This window comes from Hyposmocoma kahamanoa, unplaced genomic scaffold, assembly GCF_003589595.1.
Source record: "Hyposmocoma kahamanoa isolate Upper Pololo Valley unplaced genomic scaffold, ASM358959v1 102, whole genome shotgun sequence".
NCBI lineage: Eukaryota > Metazoa > Arthropoda > Insecta > Lepidoptera > Cosmopterigidae > Hyposmocoma > Hyposmocoma kahamanoa.
Genome location: NW_020653337.1, coordinates 5501428 through 5512275, shown reverse-complemented (window position 1 = coordinate 5512275; position 10848 = coordinate 5501428). Strand labels below are relative to the sequence as shown.

The following is a 10848-nucleotide window of genomic DNA, read 5'->3' as shown; positions in this document are numbered from 1 at the left end:
TGTCTAACATAAGGCTCTATTCATATTTAAGTGCTAATTATATGAATAGCAGACAATCAAATAAACCATAATTCAAAGCAGTAAGACGTAAAAATTGTTTCAAATATTTTTATGCAAATTGAAAATAATTTTCGTGGTAAAGCCGTTTGTTATTGTAATTACGGCTACCAGCTGTTACAATATAGATGGAACTTATCCATTGTTACACTCAGGACATCGTGTCTTATTCATTGTTCAGTGAATTTGTCACCGGTATTATCTAGTATTGAGATTATAAAGTTTATCTTGTCTACGTTGCTGACAAAATAAAGGACCAATATTACAAGCAATTTTAAAAGTAAAAATACAAACCTTTCATAAATCATCTGATTAATTCGCACATGACAACTAGCAATTGCTTTGAGTTATATTAATATTATTACCTATTTAATTTCAAATCGACAGTGTTGTCCTGTCATTTTGAAATTAAATCGTATACGAATGATATCGAGTATATAACCAGAAATAGAGACCAAATAAGGGCCACCCATCCCTGGCAACTCTTCAGGCAAATGGACCTTATATCACTGTTAAATATCAAGTCTCGTTTGCACTGAAATCACAAATTAGAAAGCTAAAATAGTACAGCGCCAACAACTGACCTGTGTGTACGTCTCCGTATATTCCAAAAATATTCTGTATTTATTGTAATAAAGGTAATATCTCTAACTATGGGTGCTGTTCCATTCGGTGGTGTGGGAAAAATAGCAAAACATCTAATTACAACACAAACGGAGTCGCATTTCATCGGGAATTAAATATTAAATAATATTTTTTCAATTTTTGTCCATTATAGCAAAGCTCAAGTTAAACTGGTCGATTTGAAGTGAAACATTGACGACACCCGTCAATTGCTTCGAATTCGGGCTGGCCAATCGGAGCGCAATTGTCGTCGTAATGATTTGGCAGAATGGTTTTAAAACAAATTAAATGTCATTTCGACTCTATTTCTGGTTATATACTCGATGATGAATGACATACAGATACAGTGAAATTTAGGAGATAAATTATTAATATAACGCAATTTTGAGATAAAATATAATAACCCAATTATTGAAATAATACTATGTTAGTTATCAAGTGCGAAATGTAGGTGTCCATCGTACTGTCTTAATCTACAAACGTGTAAATTATTGAATTTGTCAGTGTGTTGTTGATATTTTTATATTGTTCTTGACACTGTGTTGTTAAAAACACTTGGAAACCGCACTGTAAAGCACGCAGTTGGTTTCTTGAGATTCATATTAGCGAAACGGGGTACCCCGTACTATCATATTCTACGCCATTCTTACGCCATCACTTTTACATTTCACATTAACAAAACAGTGATAAACAACACACCAACATTTTACTTTATTTGTCATGTTATACTCGTATATTGCGTATTTTTTTTATTTATTTGGTTCAACAAACAGTACACACAATGAAAACTAATAATAATTTTTTTACAGTAAATATGTAATTATTGTATCACCAACACCGATAATCACTAATTACTACAAAAAATTGAGAATCGGTGATCCATTTCAATAATAAATAACTAAGAAAAAATAATATTAAAAAACAGAGTTATGCACAATTTCAAACCAAATCAAACGTTTGATACAAAAAGAAATAAGAATTACTGCATACGTACACATGAGTTACACACATAACAAGTATATAGAATAACACATTTTTTTTAACGTTTCTAAGGTTATTTACGAATTTGATAGAAGTTTTACGATACAAGCGGTGCCATCTATTGGGAAGTAATGGAATTTTCTTGAAACTGCGGTTTGATTATTTAATGCCCCACGTAGTAATTGAATTGTACCTTTATTCATTTGTTTGAATTTGAGTGATTTTAACACATTTACATTTAATTACATTTTTTAATTTCACCTTGTTGTCCAGTATTTGAAACGCCTGATCAGATAATTTGAGCAAATCAGTTTAAAAATGTGTTTACTCTATTGATTTTTTTAGGTTTCCGCGATGGTCACGCATTTAAAATTGTATATATTTTATTTATGCATTGGACAGACGAAGCCAACCACTTCTACTATCGTCAAAGAACATACTCGTACAGTTGATGTCAAGCACCGTCGCGTTAACAAGTCTGCAGTTTGAAAACATGCGACGGATTAACTTAGGATACGCATTGAATTAAGTTCGACAAACCTTTTACAAAAAACGTTCGTTTTCTACTCAGGATACTGCAAAAGGCCATTAAAATTATAACCCTCATATCAGCAGGGAACATGGTTTCTCCGTACGACCAGTTTGGGATTCAATATTTCCTCTGATGATGAAGTTACTTATTAATTTGTTTTTAATTTATCACTAATTTCCTTTTAATGATTATAATTAATTTAATACAAATTCATATTGTTAAAATAAAATATTTTGCAAAACGTGTGTTGCGTAAATCGGAATGTTCTATGGTAAATTAAAAATATTTTGTTTAAATTAATAACTTTTGTTAATATAGTGACGAATAATCTGGTTTGCATTAATGTTAGACAGACAATTACTGGTTCATGACTTCGCCATCTCAGTCATCACGGCTGTGATCATGAAAACCCAAAACCTAAAACCTTTAAAACCCTTTTAAACCCAAAACCTTGTTTTGTTCAAATTGAACGATAGGTCCATTCCAAGTAGCTGGAGACAGTCGGCTAACGGTATAGATGTATCACGAAAAGTCGGAGTCAGATCGAAGGGACACCGTTTTGTGGAGAATAGACACGCATGCGTAAATTTGACAAGATTGGTATCGCCCTAATGGAGTGTTGAATCCAAACGACTAACTATACATATAACTATGTTATAAATAAGGAAGTTTAATGGATAGACATTTGATACTCATTCACACTGAAGAATAAACAACTTAAATCCTGGATCACCATTACGATAATTCATATTCTTGAATCCGAACGAGGCCAACATAATTGTAACTTTTCCATTGAAAAAAAAACCGATGTCAAAAGTTTGCTTATTAACTTTTTTCAATATGTATGGGATCCCCTCGATTCTGACTTCTTAGTGTCAAGTGAAAAGTCGATATTCATTTGCGGAATTTTTTAAAATTTTTGATAGCCGAGACGAACCCGGAACAGTATCGTCGACATTAGTGACCACCTCGAGAGTATGCTCTTTCAAACAAAGAATTTTCATACTCTTTACAAAATGGACGTAGAAATTGGTAAGTAGGTACACTGACATGCCTACAAAATTTGAGGACTTTCCTCGATTTCATGGATCCCCTCACCAGATTCTGACTTGGCGACAGTGTAACCACCATGAGTGGTTAACAATGGGTGGAGAAATCGGAAAACATATATATAGCCGAACGTATAACCTCACTTTTTTTTAAAGTCGTTTCAAAAGGTATTTTGTTAAACAGTATACTATACGGTAGGATAATTATAGCTGTGGTTATTGCAAGTCAGTTTTAATTCCAGCATCCCATGGGACAAGTGATGTTACATACATTGACAGAACCTCGGACTGACCGCGCCTCAAATTAACTGATTAGATTAATTAACTAAACGTAACTCTTTCGCTACCTGTGTCACCCCAGGGGTTAGCGTGTGGGTTTAAAAAGAAATAAAATCTAGGGCTGGTGCTGTTCAGTTCTTAACCGTTGCTTGCAATGCTACTTTCTTATGATATCAAGTACAGAACGAATTAGTCGTGGGCCTGGTGGTAAGAGACACGCTTGTCACTGCTACTGCGCCCGTCACCCTGAGGCACAAGTTGACAAGTCCGATGTGCCTATAATTTCACCAACACCCTTAACCGTCAAAACCGGAACGCAGTAATGCTCACATTACTGTTTGATGGCAGAAATAGGCAAGGTTCAATAAAATCAACTGTATTGCGCATTAAAATACTCGTATTTTGTTTTTTTTTTCGAAATTTACCATGACACTTTTATTTTTTATGGGGCAAGTAAGTTCCCTGCTCATTCAAATTCAAAAATCGTAAAAATTTATGTATATGTTGTAGTTTATTATAGACACAAACCATTTCCCAAATATATTTAAAAATAAAATGGAAAAAATAATTCCATATTTTCGAATATGGATTATTTTGGCCAGAACTAGCTCACATAAAGTGAGTCTCATTTTGAGTTAAGTATTATCTTTTAATTGTTTCTTACAATATTCTAACGACGGTTTTTTTGATGTGTGGAAAATCAAATTTTACGTTCAATAATGATATAAAACTCAATTTCACATATTTTGAGTTACAACATTATTGTAATAGCAGTGTAAAAGCAGAAAAATGTTATCGACTAATTTCGTTCGGAGAATTTTTAAAATTTTCTCCAGAAAAGTTGTTATTTTGCAGCTAACACCTCGTTAAGCTAATCGTGACTAAACTACCGACAATGCGAATTGCCTCAACCCTTGCCCACAGATGTTTATCACACGCCCACCCAACGTACATTACCTGTGAATTATTATTTCTGATTAATAAATTGCCCGTCCCATAAGACTACGCTCCTATCAATTATGGTATTTGATGCTTTTTTCATTAAACCTTAGTACTCGTGTGGTGTCTAGGGATGGGAGGTGCCGCTCGGCCATTGGGTTAGTCGGGTTAAGGTGTGATCAATTTTGGACAGTTTTCGAGGTGTTGTCGCTTATTATTGGGGCGTGACATAGTTTCAAATAATTGTGCATGACATATTATTACAACAGTTAATTATTGGTAGCAATAGAGCTCCATATGTAAGAGTTCGTCCAAGGAAGTATTACCACCTTCCCAGTTTCCGCTGTCAATCAGTAATGCTATTATTGCGTTCCGGTTTTGAAGGACAAGGGTGCTGATGATATTACAGGCACTGTGAACACATAATGTCTCAGGGTGATGGGCGCGCTGTGCTCCTCACATGGACAGGCGTGTCGCTTACTACTACACAGGCGCACGACTGTGGGTCCCATCTTATATTATTATAAAAATCAGTACAGAATACTGAAAAACCAACCTCAAAAGTCATTTATTCCCCAATTCGCGTTTAGAGGTGGAATATTTTCTTCAAATTTAAATGGGACCCCTACTGAGGTGCCCTCTTTCCAATAAAAAAGGAATCATCAAAATAGATTCACAAATTTCCTGCGATAAGTTATCGCGTAACATGCATAAAAAAACATACAGTGGAATTGAGAGCTTCCTCCTTTTTTAAAGTCGGTTAAAAAGAAAAACTTATTACTATTCCTCATTTTTGGTTTCATTTGTATCACATTTGTACAATTAACATGGTACAATATCACTACGCGGCGTATTTAAAGGTGTCTACTGATTAGCTTGATTTTTTTGACACGTGTGATTAGACAAAATCGAAAAAATTGCTCACACAATGGACGATCGAAAATGTATTTCTTGTCGGTCTATATATGGAATTTAAATTACACGTAGTTGTCTACAAATTTGCTCGATTTTTAGCTACTCACTTATCGATAGTTAAGAGGTGATAACAAAGAACGTCAAAAATCGAGCATATCTGTAGGCACCGCAATACTTCGTCATAATATTGTCAATTCTTTTATTTTTCATCCGACTTCAAAAAAGGAGAAGGTATCTCTGCATTTTTTATAGTGTTATGTGTCGCCCAACATTTGCGAACCGATTTCGATGATTCTTTTTTTTGTTGGAAAGATGGTACCCCAGTAGTTTTATTCATGATACCTACTACGGGTGATGGGACGAACAAGTCGTGCGCCTGGTGGTAAGCGTCACGCCTGTCCATAACAGTTGCAGTGCCGCGTAAAGGCCACTGCCACTGCGCCCGTTACCCTAAGACATAAGTTGAAAAGTCTCATGTGCCAGTAATTTCACCAGCACCCTTACCCTATGAATCTGGAACGCAGTAATGCATGCTCGCCTTGCTGCTTGGCGGTAGAAATAGGTAAGGTGGCAGTACTACCCTGGACGAACTCTTTCACAAGGAGCTCTGTTGCTAAAATTTAAATTTGAAGAATATATTTCTTTTCTTCGGGTAAAACGATTTTAATTAAACTTGGCAAATAGATGTAATTCAAATAAAAAAGCAAATACGCAAACTTTTGAAGGTGGTTGATTTTTCATAAAACGAAAAATTACAATTATTATATAAAATGTCAGATTCTACATTACTGAAAAGAAAGGCGTTAGAAAAGAAACACGTAAAAGTGGGCTAAAAATAACATTTACAAAATGTCAGGTTCCACCGAGATTTGAACTCGGATCGCTGGATTCAAAGTCCAGAGTGCTCACCATTACACCATGGAACCGATGATACGCAATTCCAATTATCACTTGTAATAGCTCTACAATAAACAATAAACAATTGAGTAAATGATATTATAATAACAAATAAGTACGTATGTGATACGAATGAAGGACTTTGTAGATTTTTAAAACTAATTAATATTGGTAAATTGGCGGCTTAGAATAATAACGCATAGAATGATAGTTTCATATCAAACGAACTGTCACAAGTGAGGCAAAAACCAAATTCATGTAGGCGTAAGCAACTTGTAACTACGCTCGTCGGCATGCACACAAATATACAAATAATGATGCCATGGAATAACATTTCCCTCAAAAGTGGGGAAATTGTATCTTGCTTAACTCATCATTAAGTTAAAGGTGCCTACAGATTTGCCCGACATTGTCGATCAGGTGCCTACAGATGTGCTCGATTTTGTCGATCGTTACTGTCGATCGACAATGTCGATCAGGTGCCTACAGATATGCTCGGTTTTGTCGATGAAAAACGAATATAGCACTTATTTGTAAATCCAAGATGGCGGACACGATTTTTCAAAAATATGCTATGTGGGTATCCTTTTCGAGGTATTTGGGGATGCTCATTACGAATATGGCACTCATTTCTAAATCCAAGATGGCGGACACGAGTTTTTAAATAAATGCAATATGGGTATCATTTTCGAGGTATTTGGGGGTGCTCATTACGAATATTGCTTTTGTTTGAACTGTCGTGTTTGCCATCTTGGATTTAGAAATGAGTGCCATATTTGTATTGAACATTCCCAAACATCTCGAAAACGATACCCAACTTGCCATTATTCGAAAAATCGCGCCCGCCATCTTGGATTTAGAAATAAGTGCCATATTCGAAACCGAAAACCGAAAATGCCATAAGCAAACATTAAAGAAAATAACTAAATAACGCACACACTCAACATTTAAAATAGACAACAACTGTTAAAATAGATTAAAAAATCGCTTAAGAATGCTCCCCTTTTAAGAAAATAAAATATTTCAATATCAAATATTTCGCTTGAGTTACGAAAAGAAAGACATATAATAAGCTATCAAAGTTGTACTGGTGGTGCCAACACTATAGTAGAAATGAATATATACTGTAAATTTGTTGCAATATGTGCTGCAATTCAAATAAAATTAAAATAAATAATTATTCAATAAAGCATGAACGCAGAGCCGTTAAAAGTATTATAAAATAATTAAGTGTCCCAATCACTTACAGGAGTTAACGAAAACATTTAATGTTTATTCAAGTAAATATTAGTTCAAGATGCGCAAATAAATCGAAATTACAGGCACCACTATTTACGTAATATAATTATTTTGATACAGAATAGCAAAATGGGGAGAAAAAAAATTCGTTACTTTGCAACACTTTCGTATCTTGTTGCCGCGAAATTATTTTTCTGTTTTAGTGAATAATTACATAAAATATGAGTTGAAACGCATTACTTACTATGTGTCTATTTTATGTTTGTCTGTTCTATTTTTACACCCAATTACCGCACATTTCGTCATTTTTAGCAAAAAATTTTGGAGCTGTTCGCGGTGCAATTTGACCTTGAGCACTAACAGCCCGCGCGCTCCTGGGTGCCCGTGTGGAAGCCTTTAACTTGCCTCACTTAGCGTGTGCGGGCTAGGCTTCTATGCGTTATTATTCTAAGATTGGCGGTATGTAGTAAATGTAAGCGATTACACTCTTTAATAGTTAGTTCTTTAGACTCCAAATCCAGTGATAGGTGTTTAAACTCGTTGAAAGTATTTGAGGAACTTGATATAATTACTGTGTTCCGGTTTTGAAGAGTTTAGGGTGCTGAGGAAATTACAGGCACATGGGACTTGTCCACTTATGTCTTAGATTTTTGCGATTTAAAACTCTGTGTGGCACTGCAACTGTTATGGACAGGCGTGTAGCTCACCATCAGGCGCACTTGCTCGTCCCGTCACTTCACAAAAAAAATTAATTAAATATTCATCTAGGAAATTGTAGAAAGCTAATTAGGGTTTAAAAATGTTTAAAAAATATTGTAAATGAACCTACAACAACTGGAAAAATTCATAATTTTAGAAATAAAAATAGGTTGGCATTAAGTAATTCTCGGTTTGCTAATTTCAACAACGGTGTCAACAAAATCGCAATCAAAGTGTTCAATAATTTACAATGGATTTAAAATAGGGTTGTTGCTGATGCAGGTTTTTTACGTCTCTTGACTTCACATAGAATATGTGGTTTTCGAAAATGGTATCTTAGAATCTAATGCATCTTCAAACTTAACATTGAGTTACCTGTGCCAAAAACAGGCTGGAAAAAGCAGCATAAATTCTTTCTTATCACAAATTCATGACGTACTTGACCGGCACATGTCAAAAACTTTTCAGAATATTCGAAAACATTCAAACATCGAACACAGATAGCATACCTACGTCAAGAACGGAACGTAAATATTCCTAAAGTGGCGAAGTCCCCGGACGCGTTCCGTTTACCCCGTTTATCCCTCATTGTAACTCGATAAGATATTTATTGGTGGGAAGCGTTCGAAAATGGAAGGAAACATTCGAAAATGGAATGGCTCCTTGGCGGTTAGTCGACGTCGTCCGCGTCCGTTGGCATTCTACATTTTTATTTGTCAATATTTAATGTGATGCCCAGAAAGATGTTGGTATACGTGAGATTACACGTAGAGACAGGGTAATACCTACCACAAATGCATCTCTGACGCAAATCTCTTATTTTGCAGCAAATTGTATTTATCTGAGCAAATATAGTACATTGAAATATTGCCCATTTAATATATTTGCACAAGTGTAAATTTTTCAAAACATGATAATTTTAAACATAATTTTATTTAAGTAGTTATTACCTTCTGAGTTCAATTCATAATATCATAATATAATACACGCAAGTAGATACAAATTATCTTAGAATAATAACGCATAGAATGATAGTTTCATATTAAACGAACTGTCGCAAGTGAGGCAAAAATCAAATTCATGAAGGCTAGTTTTAATAGTAGGTTAATTTTCGGTTTTAGTGAATATTTATATAAAAATACAAGTTGAAACGCGTTACTTCCTTGTGGAATGTGATGTTAGTATCTATTGTATGTTTGTCTGACGTATTTTTACACTCATTTACAGCACATTTCGTCATTTCTAGCTAAAATTCGTGATCTGTTCGCAGTGCAAGTTGACCTTGAGCACTGAAGGCCCGCCCGGTCGTGTAGGCCCATTGGGCGCGCTTCAATTTGCCTCACTTAGCGTGTGCGGACTAGGTTTCTATGCGTTATTATTCTAAGCATATTATAACCTAAAACTCTCACCTCTCAGCTGACAACGGTGTGACGATGCTGATCTCCTTCATTGTTATACTTTTGCTCTTTCGTTGTTCCAGTTTTTAAATTTTGAATCATTCTCTGATTTTTTCTTTCATAATTCTTAGGTTTGTTCTCTCCGTCACTCCCTTCAAAATTCTTAAAACGAGAGGACGTGCCCATAAATCACAAATCACCTTCATTTAGGAAATGAAACTATTTTTCCGGATTTAAATCACGTATATTTGTTTTTTCAAACAAACCGACGTTTCGGGTTCTTTACAGGTCCCATGTTCAGGGTTGTCACCTTCATTTTCTTATTGTTAAACTTCACGTTGATTACTATTAAAATTGAGGTAGTTATATAGGCCCTTTTGGGAGTTATGCTTACTGTGTTGTTTAGTTTTATTTGAAGTGTTTAATAATAATTTGACCTTTTTTGTGTAATTTTATTATATGTACATAAAAGATGAAAAGGAAGACCTTTTGCTCTTTTATTTATTATATATGTTTATTTATGTATTTATTTATTTGTATTCAGGTTACAAAGACCCATAAATACATACCTTATAAACTAACATACATAATAAAAAAACACCAATGACTATTTATTTATTTACACTGATTTACACGTATGGACCGTGACGTGTAACGCAACTTGGGAGTCCGATAGTCGTCCTCGGAAACATCGGAACATGGACACCCTTCGGCCAAAAGTCCTCCTTCATGAAGATCGATAGATGTTAAGTTGGTACTCTCACCACAAATGACTTAAAATTTACAGTGGCGGGACCCCAACTGCTCAACCTTCAGGGTAGGATTGGCTTTCATCCGTATATACTCCTCAATATTGGCAGATTTTGTGCAGTAATGAAGCCGTGAGATGTATAACAACGTCGTCGGTATAGCTATAATCACAGTAAATTATTAGGGCCAGTCGGAGCGTTGCCACTGAGCTTACGGCTGGTGGCTCTTACAATAAATCTTGTGGACCGAGCCTTCTGCATTCTCATTTCTCTAAGGTTAGGCTACAACCGTACCTAATATGTATGTACCTGGTAGATATGACCTGCCCATATCCAAGTATTTCATTCGAGTCCTGATCAAACAGTCTCCTGAGAGTCTATTGGCTCTGGACGCGAGTAAAATTGAAGTAATCACTGTAATTATTTTAAGCAGTCATATTCAACTAGGTCATAAGTTAGTTTGTAAATCACAGGATTCATTTGGTTGACTG

General features: G+C 35.1%; 1 non-coding gene across 1 annotated transcript; it reads right to left on the bottom strand.

Moving 5' to 3' along the window:
- Nucleotides 1-6230: 6230 nt before the first annotated feature.
- Nucleotides 6231-6302, bottom strand: Trnaq-uug. Its single transcript has one exon. It is a non-coding gene; the product is annotated as a tRNA-Gln (tRNA).
- Nucleotides 6303-10848: the final 4546 nt, after the last annotated feature.